The sequence below is a fragment of the Mus musculus genome, chromosome 6, assembly GCF_000001635.26.
Source record: "Mus musculus strain C57BL/6J chromosome 6, GRCm38.p6 C57BL/6J".
Taxonomy (NCBI): Eukaryota; Metazoa; Chordata; class Mammalia; order Rodentia; family Muridae; genus Mus; species Mus musculus.
Window position 1 is genome coordinate 3,399,792 of NC_000072.6, and position 22,585 is coordinate 3,422,376.

The following is a 22,585-nucleotide window of genomic DNA, read 5'->3' on the forward strand; positions in this document are numbered from 1 at the left end:
ATCTCCCCAACCCCCTCAACATCAAGTCTCTGCAGGGCTAGGTGCATCCTCTCCCACTGAAGCCAGACAAAGCAGCCAGGTTAGGGCAACAGGATCCACAGGCAGAAAAGATTAAAGGACATCTCCCCACCCCACCCCCGCCAGTTGTTTAGTACCCACATGAAGAGCAAGCTGCACAGTCGAGGTATACATAAGTGACCCAAAAAACTCTACAAAAAGAACTCCTACAGCTGATAAACACCTTCAGCAAAGTGACTGCTGGATGCAAAATTAACTAAAAAAAAATCAGTAGTTCACCTTTATACAAATGATAAATGGGCTGAGAAAGAAATCAGGGAAACAACACCCTTCACAATAGACCCAAGTAACATAAAATATCGTGGTGTAATTCTAGCCAAACAAATGAAAGACCCACCTGAGAAGAACTTCAAGTCTTTGAATAAGGAAACTGAAGAACATATCAGAAGATGGAGAGCTTTCCCATGCTCATAGATTGGGCTTGCATAGTAAAAATGGCAATCTTATCAACAGTAATTTACAGATTCAAGGCAAATTATGAGTCTGTTTAACTGATCTCCCTGGGAGTACCAGTTATTTATTTATTTACTATATTTACTATTAGTTTATCATATGTTCTGTTGCTATAACTGAAGACCACAGACTAGGTGATTCATATATTTTTAAATGTGTTTCTTATGGGTTTTGGAATCTAGGAAGTCCCAGGAGAAGGACCTGCACCTCAGGAGCACCTTCCAGCTGCCCGAGATCTCTGCAGAGGGCACAGATAGAGCAACACAGCTTTAGTTAGAAGCAAGCTGGCTCACTTGTGTCTCTCTTCCTCTTCTAATGACACCACTAAGGATATCATGAGGTTGTGTGACCTCATGGTTGCATATAATATTAACACAGGAGACCATTAACATAAGACTCCAGTGATCTTAAAATCCCCATTTAAATACAAGTTTTAAGAAACTACAGATGACAGCAGTTAATGTATGTCAGTTTCAAGGAAAGCTAACATTTTTATTGAAATGACAATACTTCAGAAGATCACTTTGATTTTGCTATTAGTATTTATAAATTTTTATACTGAACAAGCCATTAAAAGAATAGTGCCACAAAAAGTTGTTAAGCATCCCTTGGAGAATTCAAATACCCTATTAATTAAAAAAAAAATCTGTTCCCTCTGAGTAAAAACAACACAAGCCCTGCAGTGGTACTGATGGCTAAGGATATTTTGGGACTTTTTAAAAGTGCCATGCAGGCTGCTGGCATAGAATGTGCTTGATGATCTTATCCAGCTAGTCACTCTATATATTGACATGCCAGGCAAGATCTGTCACTGTGCATGGCTGTCAACTCTTTTCTGACTGAATTTGTGTTCTACTTCACAGAAAGAAATTTATGTCTGGTTTCTAAATTTTGTCAAAAGCCTATGCTGGGGACATCAATTTGTTCCTGTTTTTCTAAATGAACATGTCAAACAGCTTTCTGAATGTTTATATGTACTCATAGACCTGGACCACTTCAAACCTTGGTCAACAAGTGCTTCACATCCATTAATGAAGAGACTCACAACTAGTTAAAGTGCTGAGAGTAATTGACTGTTGAGCACTCAGTGCTGAGAGAGACATGTGTCTCACTCTTTCCAGGACTTGTAAAGAATCTCAGAAGAGGTGGTTTAAAAAAAAAAGTGAGCCCTAAAAGATCGGTGGTGTGCTATGACACACTGTCTTAAGGATATGCCATAGCTATTGCAATCATATGCTTACAGCATCTGTATTTACCTGCATAGGACCATGAGAGTAGGCTCATCAGCCTTCTATCATGGACAGAGAGGGACTCATGAGGCTTGACTGATCTTTGGGCAGTTAATGGTTGCTCAAGGAAGGAGAAGTCACTTTCTTCAGTGATGAAGCCACTGAAGGGGCACATAACTCCTAGCCATGCATATACAAGCAACTCTGATCAAAATCACTGCAATTAGGGGGCGGGTTACTTGAGGGAAAACAAGAGGATTATCAGGAGTGGGGGGCAGAGAATAAGAGAGAGTAATGAGGGACAAATATCACAATGTATTGTCTACAGGTATGACAATGTAAAAAGTTCAAGTACAAACTTCCTGACAGTCAAAATTATATTATATAGGTATAGCCATAATGTTTCTATTATAAGTATTGGTGATTCTACACTGAAATGGTTTTTGATTGCTATTTTTAAAAATTAGGTTTGCAGCATTATACATGTTGATGTTTCCTATTTTCATTCATCAATTAGGTATGCTAATAGGCATTTTCTTAAAGATAGAAGAATAAATGTAATCTCAGGATAGAGACAGTCTAATTAATACATAGAAGATGCTATGTATATGTTAACTTTCACTTGAATAAGAGCACAAAAATGAATTCAATTTCAAGAGACTGTAATATAAGACCTAAAATTATGAAGCTGATAGAGAGAAATATAGTTAAAATACATTGGGATATTGGCATAGAAAAGCCTCCTTAAAATCAGCATGGTCTCATGTATCTAACATGACTGGTATTTCTAAGCTTAACATAAATGTATTTTTTTCTGATATAATTTCTTTGTTTAGCTGGTCAGTCTTGTGTTGGGATGAAACATGGGGAGCGCTATCATTATTGAAATGTACAACCTGTATATCAGCTAATGATTATTAACAGAAAATATTTAGGAAACCTGGCGGTGAAGGTTGTACCACAGCCCTCTGTACACAAATTCCACCCAGAGAGAACTAATCTTCCAGGAATGCTATCACTCCTAAGTCCACAGGTAAGACCACCGCTTTTGCTCCAAAGAGGGACCGCCCCAGGACTGCTCATGGCAGAGGAACAGCAGAGCACCTGGGGACAGGATCTTTCAAATCTCCATCTGTGACTCCAAAGTAAGGGTGGTCCACAGCCCTCCATACCCAAAGACTGCCCAGGGGAGAGCTGGTGTCCCCAGGAGTGCTGACATGCCTAAGACCACAGGTTCTCAGACCCACAGGAGAGGTTACCTACAGTCAGAGACAGCAAGACCAACTAACACCAAAGATAATCAGATGGCAAGAGGCAAGCACAAGAACCTAAGCAACAGATACAAATACTACTTAGCACCATCAGAGCCCAGTTCTTCCACCACTGTGAGCCTTGGATAACACAACAGGAGTCAGCAGTGATATTACATAACTATTCTCAACAGGATGCCTATTTTGGGAGTTTGTATATAAATATTCTTGTGCTGTTTAGTTTTATCAGTTTGACACTGGCATAGTCATCTGGGAAGAAGGAACTTCATTGGAGGAAAAGCCTCTATCAGATTTGCCTGGAGGCAAGCCTGTGGAGCATTTTCTTTACTAACAGTTGATGTGAGAAGACCAAGGTCACTGAGTTCAGTGCTATACCTGGGCAGGTGATACTGGGTTGTATAGAAATGCAAGCAAGTGAGCCATGGCTTGCTTTAGACAGCATGTCTCGATATTTTCTACTTAGATTCTGCCTAAAGGTTCAAACACTGTTTGAGTTGCTGCTTTGGCTTCTATCACGGTTAGACTGTGATTGAGACCTGTAAACCTTTAAGTTGCCTTTAGTCATGGTGTTTCATCACAGAAATGGAAAGCAAACTAGAGCAACATCCATAAGATTAGGGATGGGTATATTAGCCAACCTGCCTGTGTGTGCTTGCTTGTAGGTCTGTGTGCCCACTTTCATGCAGCCTGTGTGTGCTGGTGTGTGCTTTGCCCAGAGTAAATAATAAATATGGCATGTCACAGCTGTCTGTGGATGTTTGCATCTTTAATTTCCCGGCTCTTGGAGCTTCTTTGTCCCTAGCTTCAGAGATTGGAGTTCACAACAGAGCACAGTTCTAGTGAAAGACTCCGAGAGGAGCCCCTCACTCAGGCCTCAAGACAATAGTGAACAACCAAGAACTCACGACAGAACGAGCTTGTTGCAAACCACATGAGGCTTTATTCGGGGAAAGCCAGAGCTCTGGGGAGGACTCATATCGCACGCAGGGGTAGAGGAGTCATCCTCGAGGGGAAAGAGTTCCCAGTTTTTATAGGCCCTCAGGGGGGAAAGGAGAAGGGGGAGATTAGGGGATTTCCAGATCTAAACAATGTCTATTCTCAAGAAATGGGTATGGGAGGGGTACAAGGAAAGAGTCTAATGAAGGTGCAGCAATGGGCACACACCTGGTCAGAACATTGGCAGACACACAGGTTCAAGGAGTGGCCAGAACATTGTGCACCTCTATTTTTCTAAATCAGTGAAGCTAGTTCTGCTAACACTGACGTCTATCTTGCCAATTTCAGGGCTTCTGTGTCCTTTTACATTCTGCCAGGATCTTTCACTAGTAGGCACCAACCTCGTGGTTAGATTATTCCTGAATGTTTGATGCTATCATGGTACAAAAACTTGTCCCCTCAGAAACTTACATTGAGCCTTTCTTTTGTGAGACATTAAGGGATGGGGCTGTGCGGAACCTTTAAAAGATCATTAGGGCTGTGCCGTCATGAATGGATTAATCTACTCAGGGGTTAAATGATTCATGAGTCAATGGGACATTTCTAGAGTGGCTATACTACAAAAGTCACCTGAATTGGGCCTGTCTTACCCTGGCACTCATATTTCACAAATACTAACTAAGGATTCTGCCAGGATGAAGGCCATCAGTAGACATGACCTTTTTTTTTTTTTCTTAGACCATATCTGTGAGCTATAAACCTTCCCCTTACAATATATCCATTCTGTGGCATTGTGATTGTACTGATATATATATAGAAGAAGCCAACAAAAATATAGCCACTGCATAGCAGGAAGAACCCTGGTGGGATGGAATGACAACTAGGAACAGGTGAAAAAAATCCTTTTTAGCTTCAAGTTAATGAATGAAAGAGTATGTATTCTTACTTTCTTCTTACACGCGTTCGCGACTGGCCAGGAAAGATGCAACAAACCGGAATCTTCTGCGGCAAAAGCTTTATTGCTTACATCTTCAGGAGCAAGAGAGAATGGCAAAATCCCGTCCCTTTTAAGGAGAATTATCCTCCGCCTAGGACGTGTCGCTCCCTGATTGGCTGCAGCCCATTGGCCGAGTTGTCGTCATGGGGAAGGCAGAGCACATGGAGTGGAGAACTACCCTTGGCACATGCGCAGATTATTTGTTTACCACTTAGAACACAGGATGTCAGCACCATCTTGTAAAGGCGAATGTGAGGGCGGCTCCCCACACTTTCTCTTGGTTAATTTCCTTTGTTTCTGCTGAAACACAGAGGGAGAATGGAGAGTAGATTGAGCAGTAGCCCTGATTAAGAACCACCTTGATTTTGGTAGGCACTTTAATTAACTGATTGGTTCTTGTTCTTCATATAATTTGTGTGTGCATGCCCAGCCAACCGGAGCCTGCCTGGGTCTGTGAGTAATGCCTTTTCGTCAGTATGGCTCTCAACTGATGCTCTGCTTAGATCCTGCTTCCTAGCTGCTTTAGCTCTATACACAGAGGAAACCTTTGGAGTCAGATTTGCTTCCTCATAGAAATATGGAGATAGGCTGGTCTGTTTTAGTTTCATTTTGTTGCTCTGATAGAACAGCCTCACCAAAAGCAAGATAGGAAGAAAGAGTTTATTTGTGTTACAATTCCAAGTGACAGTCACTACTGTGGGAGAAGTCAAGGCAGGAACTCAAAGAGCTAGCCACAGCATGTCCATAGTCAAGAGCAGATCCAAACAAATGTACCCATGCTTCCTGTGGCTTGCTAGCTAGCTTTCATATAGATTTCTTATGGTTCATAGAGCTTAGGATTTTCTGCATAGGGAATGGTATTGCCCCAAATTGGCCTGATATTTGTACATTAGTTTTCTATTAAAACAATCCCCCATAGTTATGGCCACAGTTCTCCCTCAATTGAGGCATTCTTCTTAAGTAATCCTATCTTGTAGCAAGTTGACACTTAAAATTCAGCATCTGGACTTATCTGGAGACTAACTGAACTCAAGAGAAGTTGTTCCTGCCTGGAGAAAATCTATCTGCTTTTAAGATCCATAACTCTTGCTACCTTCAGTCTTTTTGACAATGTTTTCTCCATAAATTTGCTCTCAGAGGCCCACTGTTGGTTGGCTTTCCCTTGCCTATCTAGAACTCAGAGCTCTCATACATTTTGGAAACGCCTTGGCTGAAACCCCTAGGCTTGACAGCATTTTAAAGCTATTACACTAAGTGGCAATACTATGGTGTTGAGAACCAGGAGCCAACACTGAGGTATTACAAGGCATAAATTTTATTTCTATGTCCAGGCCAAACTTACATTTTCTTGAGATTAGGAGAAGAAGCTTCCTCAACAAAAGGGGTCTTTCATAACAATTCTAAAGAACTGATTATAAAAGTAGAATTTTTGCAGTCAGCAGTTTGCTATTTTTTTTCAATTATGAAGAAAGCACACATGGGGGTTTATGTTCAAACAACCTTTGATGTGCAAATCATAAGAATATAGGGGAAGAATGTGTTAGAAACAAACAAAAACAAAACAAAATAAAACAAGTTGTCCTTTAGCTTACCTTTGATTAAAGCAAGTACCACAAGGAACAATATGGAAATAAATCAAAATCTGACTAAAGGAAAAATAGAGCCAGCTATTCCATAAAAGCAAGCACTCTCAATTGGCATTCTGCATCAGCCAAGGCGTTTCCAGAATGCCAATTGGGAGTTCAGAGCCTCTGTTTTCATGTTTGTATTGTTGCTGTCATGTAATAAATAAAAATTCATCATCTATGTCTACATACTCCATTTATGAAGGTGATGAGACAAGAACCTAAGAATCAGCTGCCTTATTAATAACAAAAACCAGACTAAAACACAATCAACAAGAAAAGATTTATTTTCTTAATATGATAAAATGAAGTACTTAAATTGATGGAAGAATTAGGTCCAGCTATATATTCTTCAATTTAATTGGATATAAGTAATAAATTTGAAATACCCATAAGCTTACTTTTTGTTTCACTGTTAATGAAAAGTTTCTTGCTTCTAGTGTGGTAGTTTTCAAACATGTAAATACTGTGTTTATTTAAAACCATGTAACAGACCTACAAGTGAGATTCAGTATGTAAAAACAGATAAACCGAACAGTGTAGGAAAATGGAGTATTGATGAATACATTTCCTTAGACAAAGCCTGAAAGCTGTGGCAAAGGTTAGAGAAAAGTAAGTTGCCCTTCATGACAGAATAAATATCAATCTTACCCAGCTATGAACCATTCAAGCTGCAATAATGACTGGCCTAGAAAGACATGCACACTGGTCCAATATTGTCATAGACATCATGAAAGAAAACAGTCACTTTCTGATTGAATTTAAATTCTGCTCCACAAGATGAAACCTATAGCTGGTATGATTCTTAGGCCCAAAACTTGTGTCCAGATAAGAATCTATTACTATTAGTTGGCCAAATTGACATAGTATTAAACTAATTCTTAATGATTTATCTTTATACCCATAAATTAATCAATCTCTCCAACGATTATCAGAGAAGCATCGATTTGTAGTATATGGTAATAGACTCCCCCAGCTGGTTAAGACATAGGGAATATTAGATCATGGAAGACTCTTCCTACAGGGGATATCTATATGGAGATGGGCACAATGTCCTTATACTCATGGATAACACTAGAGAGATCAGTAATGTTGAACTCACAGGCTTTTCTTTTCAACAGAAAGGATTTACAACCATTTTCACCTAGAAGGCTGGAGTGGATATTGTTACCTAGTGGTCTTCTGCTATCTATAGAGCCAGACTTCACCTGAATCCCCTAGACTCTCTTGTCTATGCCAAACTCCTGAGTATTGTTTCTCAGTCAATAGAACCCATTCTTATATCAGTGGTCCCATGTATTTTGCAAATGACATGTACTTTGCAAAACAGTTTTGATGCACTAATGCCCTAAGCTTTGTTGTGAAAATTATCATGGGAAAACATTTTCACAATATTCTATGCTTATATTTGTCAAAAATAAACTACTCTACTTCAGACTCTGGAAATCTGAACACTTACTAAGATGTGCTGAACCTGATTTCCTTCTTCCCTCATACAGATCATTCTTCTGCTGGCCTCAGTATTTGGAGGAACACCCCCCGCCCCACACACACACACACACTCTGCTGGCCTCAGTATTTGCAGGAACACCCACCCACACACACACTCTCTCTGCTGGCCTCAGTATTTGCAGGAACACCCCCTACACACACACACACACACACACACACACACACACACACACACACACTGCTGGCCTCAGTACTTGCAGGAACACCCCCCACCCACACACACACACACACACACACTCTGCTGGCCTCAGTACTTGCAGGAACACCCCCTCCCAAACACACACACACTGCTGGCCTCAGTATTTGCAGGAGCCCCCCCTCCACACTTCTTTATCACAATCCTTCCCTGAAAGGATCAGAGATCATTGTGGAACAGGGGAAGAAATGAGAGCACTGACCAGAGGAGGTGTATAACTACAAGGGAACACAATCCTCTGGACACAGTGGGGCTGTTGCACAGTGGTTATAGCAGAATTTATAAGAGCCGTGCAAGCTTTAGCCAGACCAAATCCTAGACTGGAGAGGAGGTATGGACAGAGTCCCACCGCTAGCCTAAGGAACTTTGGGCTGCTGGAGGTAAGGAGAATGAGTGTTCTTTAAGAGTATAGTCACTGGCTGATCATCCATACTCCAAGGGAAGGCCACACATCTAAGCACATACAGGCATTACAAATTGAATTTGGTAGGGGGATAAAAAGACAAAATTTGATGAGTAAGGGTGAAGAATGAGTCTGAGAAGAATTAGAAGAGAGAATAAATAGAATAAAAACATACTGTATGAAAATATCAAAGAAGTAATGATACTGTGCAGCCATGGTATGCTTTTTTTTTTTTTTTCTGTGTAAAAAGAAATGGAAGTGCTAGCCAGGTGTGGTGGCTCATGCCTTTGATCCCAGCACTTGGGAGGCAGAGGCCAGCAGATTTCTGAGTTCAAGGCCAGCCTGGTCTACAAAGTGAGTTCCAGGACACCCAGGGCTATATAAAGAAACCGTGTCTCGAAAAACCAAAAATAAAAAAAAAATAAAAAATGGAAGTGCTAATGTGTGGTATGACATGGATGAACCTGAATCACTCTGGAAGTAAGATAAGTCATGTACAAAAAAATCAGCTATTGTATAAGTTCATATATATATATATATATATATACTTGAAATTAGTTTACATCTCAGTTTATACAAGAAGAAATCACTGCATTACTTTTCTGTGAAAGCAAACTCAGAAGCCAGACACGTAAGCACAAGTAAGTGACCTTAAAACCAACTTTATGAAGATGATAGAGGTCCTTAAAGAGGAAATGAATAAATCTCTTAAATAAATTTAGCAAAAAACAAACAATTGGAGGAAATGAAAAAATCCCTTAAAGAAAGTCAAGAAAGCAAACACACAGATGAAGAACATGAATACAACTGTTTAAGACATGAAAATGAAAATAGAAGATTTAAAGAAAACACAAACTGAAGGAATCCTGGAGATAGAAATTCTAGGTAAGCTAATAAGAATTATAGACACTAACATCATTAACAAAATGAAAGAGATGGACTAGAGAATCTCCAGCATAAAAGATATGTTAGAAGAAATTGATACATCATTCAAAGAAAATAACAAATTAAAAATATTCTAACACAAAACATTTAGGAACTCTGGGAACTATGAAAAGATCAAACCTAAGAATAGTAGAAATAGAAGGAGAAGAATCCCACCCAGATCAAAGAAGCAGAAAATATTTTTTTTATTTAAGGCATTTTTATTAGATATTTTCTTCACTTACATTTCAAATGCTATCCCCAAAGCCCTCTATCTCCTCCCCACACCCTGCTCCACAATTCACCCATGCCCACTTCCTGGCCCTGGCTATAATTCCCAAGGAGCTAAAGGGGTCAGCAACCCTATAGGAGGAACAACAATATGAACTGACCAGTAGCCCCTACAGCTGTGTCTCTAGTTGCACATGTAGCAGAGGAAGGCCTAGTTGGCCATCAATGGGAGGAGAGGCCCTTGGTATTACAGAAAATATTTTTAACAAAAATCATATAAATTTTTTCTAACCCTAAGAAGGGCATGCCTATGAAAGTACTATAAGTTTATAGAATAGCAAATAGATTGGGCAGAAAGAAAAACCCTCATATGCCACTAAATAATAATCAAAACACTAAACATACAGAACTAAGAAAGTGTTTTTAAAGCTGCAAGGGAAATAAAACCAGATAACATAAAGAATTACACTCATATTTTCCACAGAGACTATCAATGCCACAAAGCCCTGGACAGATATCTTGCAGACTCCAAGAGATTATGGATGCAACCACTCTATCCAACAAAACTTTTCATCAGCATAGGTGGAGAAAATAAGACCTTTCATGATAAAATAAAAATTTAACAATATCTATTTGAAAATTCAGTCCTATACAAACTCATGGAAACTGATCAACTCTATACTGAATGACATGAGGGCCAATACAGAAAAATAACAAAAATAACAAAGAAAGACAAAAAACAAACAAAACAAGCAAATAAACAAACAACAACAACAAGCCAAACAGGATAGCTATATCAATTCTATACAATAAAAGAATTTCTGAGATATTACCATCCCTGATCTCAAATTCTACTAAAGAACTCTAGTAATAAAAACCCCATGGTATTGACATAAAATAGACATGTTGACCAATGGAATTGATTCAAAGACCCAGACATAAATCCATACACTTCTGGACACCTGATTTTTTTAATTAAAATTCATAAATATAAAATGGATTGTGAAAGCATCTTCAACTAAAAGGGCTGATCTAGCTGGATGTCTATATGTAGAAAAATGCAAATAAATCCAAATCCACTGCAAAACTCAAGTCCAGGTGGATCAAAGACCTAAACATAAAACCAGATACACTGAACATGATAGAAGAGAAAGTGGGGAAGGGCCTCAATCACACGGGCACAGGGGAAATTTTCCTGAACAGAACAATAGTACAGGCACTAAGATCAATAAATCACTAACTAGCAAACTTCATGAAGTAATTGTTTTTAATATTGGAGTAGTACTCCACTTGTGTAAATGTATCACATTTTCTGTATCCATTTTTCCATTGAGGGACATCTGAGTTCCTTCCAGCTTCTGGCTATTATAAACAAGGTTGCTATGAACACAGTGGAGCATGTGTCCTTGTTATATGTTGGAGCATCTTTTGAGTATATGCCCAGGAGTGGTATAACTGGATCTGCAGGGAGAACTTTTCTGAGGAACTGCCAGATTGATTTCCAGAGTGGTTTAAACCACCTTACAATCCCACCAGCAATGGAGGAGTGTTTCTCTTCCTCCACATACTCACCAGTATCTGCTGTCACCTGAGTTTTTGATCTTAGCCATTCTGATTGGTGTGAGGTGGAATTTGAGGGTTGCTTTGATGTGCATTTCCCTGATGACTAAGGATGTTGAACATTTCATTAGGTGTTTCTCAGCTATTCGATATTCCTCCGTTGAAAATTCTTTGTTTAGCTCTGTACCCCATTTTTATTTTTTTTTTTTTATTTATTTATTTTTATTATTAGGTATTTTCCTCGTTTACATTTTCAATTCCATCCCAAAGGTCCCCCATACCCCCCCCCCCCAATCCCTTACCCACCCACTCCCCCTTTTTGGCCCTGGCGTTCCCCTGTACTGGGGCATATAAAGTTTGCAAGTCCAATGGACCTCTCTTTGCAGTGATGGCCGAGTAGGCCATCCCCTGATACATATGCAGCTAGAGTTAAGAGCTCCGGGGTACTGGTTAGTTCATAATGTCGTTCCACCTATATGGTTGCAGATCCCTTTAGTTCCTTGAGTACTTTCTCTTGCTCCTCCGTTGGGGGCCCTGTGATCCATCCAATAGCTGACTGTGAACATCCACTTCTGTGTTTGCTAGGCCCCGGCATAGTCTCACAAGAGAGAGCTATATCTGGGTCGTTTCAGCAAAATCTTGTTAGTGTATGCAATGGTGTACCCCATTTTTAAATAGGGCTATTTGGTTCTCTGGAGTCTAACTTACTGAGTTCTTTATACTTTGGATATTAAGCCTCTATCAGATGAAGGGTTGGTAATGATATTTTTGCAATATGTAAATTTCCTTTTTGTCTTATTCACAGTGTCCTTTGCCTTCTAGAAGATTTTCAAATTTTTAAGGTCTCATTTATCAAATGTTGAACTTAGAGCCTGAACCATTGGTGTTCTGTTCAGGAAATTTTCTTCTGTGCCAAAGTGTTCTAGGCTCTTTTCAAATTCTCTTCTATTAGATTCAGCTATTAGATTCTTTTATGTGGAGATCCTTGATCCACTTGGACTTGAACTTTGTACAAGTAGATAAAAATAGAACAATTTGCATTCTTCTACATGCTGCCTGTCAGTTGAACCAGCACCATTTCTTGAAAATGCTATCTTTTGTTCCATTGGATGGTTTTGGCTTCTTTGTCAAAGATCAAGTGACCATAGGTGTGTTGGTTAATTTCTGGGTCTTCAATTCTATTCCACTGGCCTACCTGTCTGTCTCTGTACCAATACCATGCGGATTTTATCACTATTGCTCTGTAATACAGCTTGAGATCAGGGATGGTGATTCCACCAGAAATTCCTTTATTGTTGAGAATGGTTTTCCATATGCTAGTTTTGTTTTTGTTATTCCAGATGAATTTGCAAATTGCTCTTTCTATCTCTGTGAAGAATTGAGTTAGAATTTTGATGGGGAATGCACTGAATCAGTAGATTGCTTTTGGTAGAATGGCCATTTTTACTATATTATCCTACCAATCCATGAACATGGGAGATTTCTCCATTTCTGAGACCTTCTTTAATTTCTTTCTTCAGAGACTTGAAGTTCTTGTCATACAGATCTTTCACTTTATTGGTTAGAGTCACACCAAGATATTTTACACTCTCTGTGGCTATTGTGAAGGGCGTTGTTTCCCTAATTTCTTTATTAGCCTGTTTATCCTTTGTATAGCAGAAAGCAACTGATTTATTTGAGCTAATTTTATATTCAGCCACATGGCTGAAGTTGTTTTTCAGCTGTAGAAGTTCTCTGGTAGAATTTTTGATGTGACTTAGGTCTACTATCATATCATCTGCAAATAGTGATATCTGGACTTATTTCTTTCAAATCCAATTTATATATTTGACCTGCTTTTCTTGTCTCATTGCACCTGCTACAACTTCAAGTACTATATTCAATAGATAGGGAGAGAGTGGGAAGTTTTGTCTTATCCTTGATATTAGTGTAATTGCTTCAAGTTTCTGTCAATTTAATTTTATGTAGGCTAAGGGCTTGCTGTATATCGCTTTTATTACATTTAGGTATGTTCCTTAAATTCCTGATCTTTCTGAGAGTTTTAACATGAAGAGGTGTTGTATATTGTCAAAGGCTTTTACTGCATCTACTGGGATGGTCATGTGTTTTTTTTTCCTTTGATATTGTTTATATAGTGGATTATGTTGATGAACTTCTGTATATTGAACCATCCCTGCAGCCCTTGGATGAAGCCTATTTGATCATCATGAATGATTGTTTTGATGTGTTCCTTGGTTTTGTTTGTGATAATTTTATTGAGTATTTTTGCATCAATATTCATAAGAGAAAATGGTCTGGTCTGAAGTTCTCTTTCTTGGTTTGGTCTTTGTGTGGTTTAGGTATCAGAGTAACTGTGACATCATAGAATGAATTAGGCAGTGTTCCTTCTGTTTCTATTTTGTGGAATAGCTCAAGAAGAATTAGTATTAGGCCTTCTTCTTTGAAGGTCTGACAGAATTCTGCAATAAAACAAACTGGCCCTGGGATTTTTTTGGTTGGGGGACCTTTAAAGACTGCATATATTTCCTGAGGTGGTGATGGGACTGCTTAGATGGTTTATCTGATCCTGATTTAATTCTGGTACCTGACATCTATCTAGGAAATGATTTCATCTAGATTTTCCAGTTTTGTTGATTATAGGCTTTTGTAGGAGGACTTTTTTAAAATTCCTTCACTTTCTGTTGCTATGTCTCCCTATTCATTTCTGATTTTGTTAATTTGGATAATGTCTCTGTGCCCTCTGGTTATTCTGGCTAAGGGTTTGTCTATCTTTTTGATTTTCTTCAAGAACCAGACCCTAGTTTTCTTGATTCTTTGTATAGATTTTTTGTTTGATTGTTTGTTTCTATTTGGTTGATTTCAGCCCAAGTTTGATTATTTCTTGCTGTCTATTCCTCTTGGGTGTGTTTGCTTCTTTTTGCTCTAGATCTTTCACATGTGCTATTAAACTCCTAGTGTAAGATCTCTCCAATTCTTTATGAAGGCACTCAGAGCCATGTGTCTCTTAGCATGACTAATTGTCTCTTAGCATTGCTATCACTGTGTTCCATAAGTTTGGGTTTGCTGTGCCTTCATTTTTATTAAATTCTACAAAAAACAAAGTCTTTAATTTCTTAGAGAGTTATTCAGCTTCTATGAGTATGTGGGCTTTCTATTGTTTTTGTTGTTATTGAAGACCAGCCTTAGTCCATGGTAGTGTGATAGAATGCATAAGATTATTTCAATTTTCTTGTATAGGTTGAGGCTTGTTTGTGTCCAATTATATGATCAATAATGTAGAAGGTATCATGAGGTGCTGAGAAGAACGTATATTCTTTTATTTTAGGGTGAAATTCTATAGATATCTGTTAAATCCATTTGGTTCATAATTTGTTAGTTTCACTGTGTCTCTTTTTAGTTTCTGTTTTCATGAACTGTCTATTGGTAAGAGTGGGGTGTTGAAGTATCCCACTATAATTATCTAAGGTTCAATATGTGTTTAGCAATGATTCCTTTACAAATGTGGGTGCCCTTGCATTTGGGATATTGATGTTCAGAATTCAGAGTTTATCTTGGTGGATTTTTTTTGTTTGATGAGTATGAAGTTTCCTTCCCCATTCTTTTGGATAACTTTTGGTTGAAAGTCTAATTTATTGGATATTAGAATGACTATCTCAGCTTGTAGCTTGGGTCCATTTTCTTAAAAATATTTTCCAGCCTTTTACCCTGAAGTAGTGTCTGTCTTTGACACTGATATATTTCCTGTATGCAGCAAAATGCCTTGTCCGATTTACATATCCAGTCTGGTAGTCTATGTCTTGGGTATTTGAGTCCATCGATGTTGAGAGACATTAAAGACCTGTGATTGTTGTTTCTTGTTATTTTTGTTGTTAGGGAATTATATTTGTGTGGTTCTCTTTCTTGGATTTGTTATGAGAACATTAATTTTTTGTTTTTTCTTAGGTATAGTCTGCATCCTTGGTTTGAGTTTTCCTTCTGTTATCTTCTGTAATTTAGTTGATAGATACTGTTTAAATTTGGTTTTGTCATGGAATATATTGGTTTCTCCATCTATGGTAATTTAGTTTTCTTGAGTATACTAGCCTGGACTGGCATTTGTGTTCTCTTAGGGTCTCCATGACATCTGCACAAAATCTTCTGGCTTTTAGAGTCTCTATTGAGAAGTCTGTTATAATTCTGATAGGTCCACCTTTACATGTTACTTGACCTTTTTCCCTTACTATTTTTAACGTTCTTTCTTTGTTCTGTGCATTTGGTGTTTTGATTATTATAGTACAGGAGTATATTCTTTTCTGGTCCAATCTATTTGGTGCTCTCTAGGCTTCTTGTACATTTATGGGCATCTCTTTCTTTAGGTTAAGGAAGTTTTCTTCTATGATTGTGTTAAAGATATTTCCCAGCCCTTTGAATTGAGAATCTTCCTTCTCTTCTATACCTATTATTCTTAGGTTTGCTCTTTTCATAGTGCCCTGAATTTCTTGAATATTGTAGGTTAAGAGTTTTTTGCACTTTGTATTTTCTTTGAATGCTGGATCAATATCTTCTATATCTTCTATACCTGAGATTCTCTCTTCTCTCTTTTGTTTTCTGTTGGTGATGCTTGCATCTGTGACTCCTTATCTCTTTCCTAGGTTTTCCATCTCTAGGGTTGTCTCCCTTTGTAATTTCTTTATTATTTCTATATCCATTTTTAGATTCTAAACGTTTTTTTTTCAATTCCTTCACCTGTTTGCTTGTGTTGTGTTTTCTTGTATTTCTTTAAGGGATTTATGTGTTTCCTTTTTAAGGGATCTTACCTATTTCCCTGTGTTCTCCGATATTTCTTTTCTTTTATATATATTTTTTAATTAGTTATTTTCTTCATTTACATTTTCAGTGCTATCCCAAAAGCCCCTCAACCCCCCCCCACACTCCCCTACCCATCCACTCCCACTTCTTGGCCCTGGTGTTCCCCTGTACTGGGGCATATAAAGTTTGCAAGACCAAAGGGCCTCTCTTCCCAATGATGGCCGACTAGGCCATCTTCTGCTACATATGCAGCTAGAGACATGAGCTCTGGTGGTACTGGTTAGTTCATATTGTTCCACCTATAGGGTTGCAGACCCCTTTAGCTCCTTGGGTACTTTCTCTAGCTCCTCCATTGGGGACCCTGTGTTCCATCCAATAGCTGACTGTGAGCATCCACTTCTGTGTTTGCCAGGCACTGGCATTGCCTCCCAAGAGACAGCTATATCAGGGTCTTTTCAGCAAAATCTTGCTGGTGTATACATTGGTCTCTGCATTTGGAGGCTGATATAGGATGGATCCCTGGTGCAACAGTTTCTATATGGTCCATTGTTTCATTTCAGCTCCAAACTTTTTCTCTGTAACTCCTTCTGTGGGTATTTTCTTCCCAATTCTAAGAAGGGACAAAGTGACCACACTTTGGTCTTCGTTCTTCTTGAGTTTCATGTGTTTTGCAACTTGTAAAATGGGTATGCTAAATTTTTGGCTAATATCTACTTATCAGAGAGTACATATCATGTGAATTCTTTTGTGATTGGATTACCTTGCTCAGGATGACACCCTCCAGGTCCATCTATTTGCCTAGGCAGTTCATAAATTCATTCCTTTTAGTATCAGAGTAGTACTCCATTCTGTAAATATACCACATTTTCTGTATCCATTCCTCTGTTGAGGGACATCTGGGTGCTTTCTAACTTCTGGCTATTCTAAATAAAGCTGCTATGAACATAGTAGAGCATGTGTCCTTATTACCAGTTGGAACATCTTCTGGATATATGCCCAGGAGAGATATTGCTGGATCCTCTGGTAGTACTATGTCCAATTTTCTGAGGAACAACCAGACTCATTTCCACAGTGGTTGTACATGCTTGCAATTCCACCAACAATGGAGGAGTGTCCCTCTTTCTCCACATCCTCACCAGCATCTTCTGTCACCTGAATTTTTGATCTTAGCCATTCTGGCTGGTGTGAGGTGGAATCTCAGGGGTGTTTTGACTTGCAATTCCCTGATAATTAAGGATGCTGAACATTTTTTTCTGGTGCTTCTCAGCCATTCGGTATTCCTCAGGTGAGAATTCTTTGATTAGCTCTGAGCCACATTTTTAAATTCGGTTATTTGATTTTCTGGAGTCTACCTTTTTGAGTTCTTTATATATATTGGATATTATTTTCCTATCTAATTTAGGAGTGGTAAAGATCCTTTCCCAATCTTTTGGTGGCCTTTTTGTCATATTGAAGTGTCTTTTGCCTTACAGAAGCTTTGCAATTTTATTAGGTCCCATTTTGTCAGTTCTTGATCTTACAGCACAAGCCATTGCTGTTCTGTTCAGGAATTTTTCCCCTGTACCCATATCTTCGAGGCTTTTCCCAATTTTCTCCTCTATAAGTTTCAATGTCTCTGGTTTTATGTGAAGTTCCTTGATGCACTTAGACTTGACCTAAGTACAAGGAAATAAGAATGGATCTATTCCCATTCTTCTACATGATAACTGCCAGTTTTGCCAGCTCCACTTGTTGAAAATGCTGTCTTTTTTCCCACTGGATGATTTTAGCTCACTTGTCAAAGGTCAAGTGACCATAGGTGTGTGGGTTCATTTCTGGGTCTTCAATTCTATTCCATTGGTCTACCTGTCTGTTGCTATACCAGTACCGTGCAAATTTTATCACAATTGCTCTGTAGTACAGCTTTATGTTAGGCATGGTGATTCCACCAGAGGTTCGTTTATAATTGAGAAGATTTTTTGCAACCCTAGGTTTTTGTTATTCCAGATGAATTTGCAAGTTGCCCTTCCTAATTCGTTGAAGAATTTAGTTGGAATTTTGATGGGGATTGCATTGAATCTGTAAATTGCTTTTGGCAAGATAGCCATTTTTACTATATTGAGACTGCCTATACATGAGCATGGGAGAACTTTCCATCTTCTGAGATCTTCTTTGATTTCTTTCTTCAGAGACTTGAAGTTCTTATCATACAGATCTTTCACTTCCTTAGTTAGAGTCACACTCAGGTATTTTATATTATTTGTGACTATTGTGAAGGGTGTTGTTTCTCTAATTTCTTTCTCAGCCTGTTTATCCTTTATGTAGACAAAAGCCATTGACTTGTTTGAGTTAATTTTATATCGAGCTACTTCACTGAAGCTGTTTATCAGGTTTAGGAGTTCTCTGGTGGAATTTTTAGGGTCACTTATATATACTATCATATTATCTGCAAATAGTGATATTTTGACTTCTTCCTTTCCAATTTGTATCCCCTTGATCTCCGTTTGTTGTCGAATTGCTCTGGCTAGGACTTCAAGTAGTATATTGAATAGATAGGGAGAAAGTGGGCAGCCTTTTCTAGTCCCTAATTTTAGTGAGATTGCTTCCAGCTTCTTACCATTTACTTTGATGTTGGCTACTGGTTTGCTGTAGATTGCTTTTATTATGTTTAGGTATGGGCCTTGAATTCCTGATCTTTTCAAGACTTTCATCATGAACGGGTGTTGCATTTTGTCAAATGCTTTCTCCGCATCTAAAGAGATGATCATGTGGTTTTTATCTTTGAGTTTGTTTATATAGTGATGGATGGTTTATATAATGATGGACACATTGATGGATTTCCATATATTAAACCATCCCTGCATCCCTGGAATGAAAATTATTTGGTCAGGATGGATGGTTGTTTTGCTGTGTCCTTGGATTCGATTATCGAGAATTTTATTGAGTATTTTTGAACCGATATTCATAAGGGAAATTGGTCTGAAGTTCTCTATCTTTGTTGGGTCTTTCTGTGGTTTAGGTATCAGAGTAATTGTGGCTTCATAGAATGAATTGGGTAGAGTACCTTCTGTTTCTATTTTGTGGAATAGTTTGAGAAGAACTGGAATTAGATCTTCTTTGAATGTCTGATAGAACTCTGCACTAAACCCACCTGGTCCTGGGTTTGTTTTTGGTTGGGAGATTAATGATGACTGCTTCTATTTCTTTAGGGGGTATAGGACTGTTTAGGTCATTATTCTGATCCTGATTTAACTTTGGTACTTGGTATCTGTGTAGAAATTTGTCCATTTCATCCAGGTTTTCCAGTTTTGTTGAGTATAGTCTTTTGTAGTAGGATCTGATGGTGTTTTGGATTTCTTCAGGATCTGTTGTTATGTCTCCCTTTTCATTTCTTATTTTGTTAATTAGGATGCTGTCACTGTGTCCTCTAGTGAGTCTGGGTAAGGGTTTATCTATCTTGTAGATTTTCTCAAAGAACCAGCTCCTTGTTTGGTTGATTCGTTGAATAGTTCTTGTTTCCACTTGGTTGATTTCGCCCCTGAGTTTGATTATTTCCTGCCATCTACTCCTCTTGGGTGAATTTGCTTCCTTTTGTTCTAGAGCTTTTAGGTGTGTTGTCAAGCTGCTAGTGTGTGCTCTCTCTAGATTCTTTTGGAGGCACTCAGAGCTATGAGTTTTCCCCTTAGAAATGCTTTCATTTTGTCCCATAAGTTTGGGTATATTGTGGCTTCATTTTCATTAAACTCTAAAAAGTCTTTAATTTCTTTCTTTATTCCTTCCTTGACCAAAGTGTCATTGAGAAGAGTGTTGTTCAGTTTCCACGGGAATGTTGGCTTTCTATTATTTATGTTGTTATTGAAGATCAGCCTTAGTCCATGGTAATCTGCTAGGATGTATGGGATATTACAATTTTTTTTATCTGTTGAGGCCTGTTTTGTGACCAATTATATGATCAATTTTGGGGAAGGTACCATGAGGTGTTGAGAAGAAGTTATATCCTTTTGTTTTAGGATAAAATGTTCTGTAGATATCTGTTAAATCCATTTGTTGCATAACTTCTGTTAGTTTCACTGTGTCTCTGTTTAGTTTCTGTTTCCAGGATCTGTCCATTGATGAAGTGGGGTGTTGAAGTCTTCCACTATTAATGTGTGAGCTGCAATGTGTGCTTTGAGATTTACTTAAGTTTCTTTAATGAATGTGGCTGCCCTTGCATTTGGAGCATAGATATTCAGAATGGAGAGTTCCTCTTGGAAGATTTTACCTTTGATGAGTATGAAGTGCCCCTTCTTGTCTTTTTTGATAACTTTGGGTTGGAAGTAGATTGTATTCGATATTAGAATGGCTATTCCAGATTGTTTCTTCAGACCGTTTGCTTGGAAAATTGTTTTCCAGCCTTTCACTCTGAGGTAGTATATGACATTTTCCCTGAGATGGGTTTCCTATAAGCAGCAAAATTTTGGGTCCTATTTGTGTAGCCAGTCTGTTAGTCTTGTCTTTTTATTGGGGAATTGAGTCCATTGATATTAAGAGATATTAAGGAAAAGTAATTGTTGCTTCCTATTGTTTTTGTTGTTAGAGTTGGCATTCTGTTTTTGTGACTGTCTTCTTATAGGTTTGTTGAAGTATTACTTTCTTGCTTTTTCAAAGGCGTAGTTTCCATCCTTGTATTGTTTTTTGTTTGTTTGTTTGTTTGGTTTTTCTGGTTTTATCCTTTGAAGAGCTGGATTCATGGAAAGATATTGTGTGAACTTGGTTTTGTCATGAAATACTTTGGTATAGTGTAATAGAATTAATCCATCTAATCTCTTGGTCTTCACCGTGCTACTTTTTCCTGTTTAATGATCAGCCTCAACTCACTTAAACAACTATGGTCACACACTGACCTTGTCATTATGATTATGGACTTGTAGACCAAACTCAGCCCTCCCCACAAAAGTTCCTACATTCAAATTCTAGTTTCTATTCCCTAAGCATATGGTCTTACTGATGAACAAAGTTGTTTTATGTGCCAAAACTTAACATGAGAGGTCATTAGGGAAAAACGTAATCCATTATATTTCATATAATTTACGTGGAGTCACCAGACTGCTCAAAAACTTCCAGTGCCTTCTCATTTAATATGAATTCAAGTTGAGTGCCCAATGTTCTACAGGCTCTAGCCACATGCTGTGCTTATGCTCTCCCGGCCTCCACTGTCCGTTGTTCATTGGCTTGGCTGGCTGCTCTCCACACACATCAGCCTACCACAGAATGGATCCTACTAGTTATTTCCTCTGCTCAGATTGTCCTTTTCCTTATACCTACATTGCTTCTGTCATTACCTTTTAGCTCTTTACTCAAATTCAACAGGGCCTCTGTGAATGCCTTTGTCAACACTTAACATTAAATAAGACTCTCTCTCCTCCTTCCTTCAGCACTCTCAGCCACTCTTCCTTGTCTTGAGTTTTCGTTTTAAGACCTGTACACAATATGTTTTACTTAATGGTTTTTCTCATCCTGGCTCAGAAACTAAGATCCGTGTAGAAAAGAGACTGTTTTTCTTTCTCATTTACAGGTGAATCCCTAGGGCCCAATATTTGGTGAATGAAGAAACTGCAATTTTCCAATAGCAAAGCAATTGTATTTTATTTTTGGAAATTCATGGTTTAGCAATGTCTATCTTACAAAGAACTTAGAAGCCTCTTCATTTTATTACCCAGAGAGAAGACCTAACTATGGTTTCTAAGTTAACTACCATAACTAAGAAGGATAGACATATACTCTTTTAAAAAAGAGAAGTTGGTAAAAATATATTCCTCAGGAACCTGAAGCCCTGTCATTAACCCTTTATCCTTATCAGTTGTGCTTTGCCTAATTATGCCTCCCCAAAGAACATGTTTCTCAGACAAGTTTTCCTTTGGATGAGGTCTCTTTCTATCCAAGATTGTCAGCCCTTGCAATTCTGGGGAAATGGAGCCTCGTTTTCAAAGGTTCCTATCATGCTTGCACACTGACCCTGGTCTGTCTTAGGTTGTATCTTCTCTTGGACAGAAACCTTCCCCAGTAAGTCAGTCCACCAACTTCTTTCTTACAACATCACAAAGATTTTAAGAAGCAGTTCTTGGCTTCCTCTTCTCTACTGGCTAGTAGTTACACTTTTTCTATACATGCTAGCCATCGATAAAGGCAGCATATTAGGATGTCCTATTCACTGGCTACTGTGTACATAGTGACAACTGTGTATGATTGTGTATATAGGATGTGTGTGAGTGTTGTCATATGGACAGTGTGTATTTATGTGGTGTATGGTGTACATGTGTTATGTGTATATGGTATAGCATATGTGTGTGTGTGGGTGTGTTTGTGAAGCGTGTGTGTTTGTGTGTGTGTGTGTGTGTGTGTGTGTGTGGTATGTGTTTATATG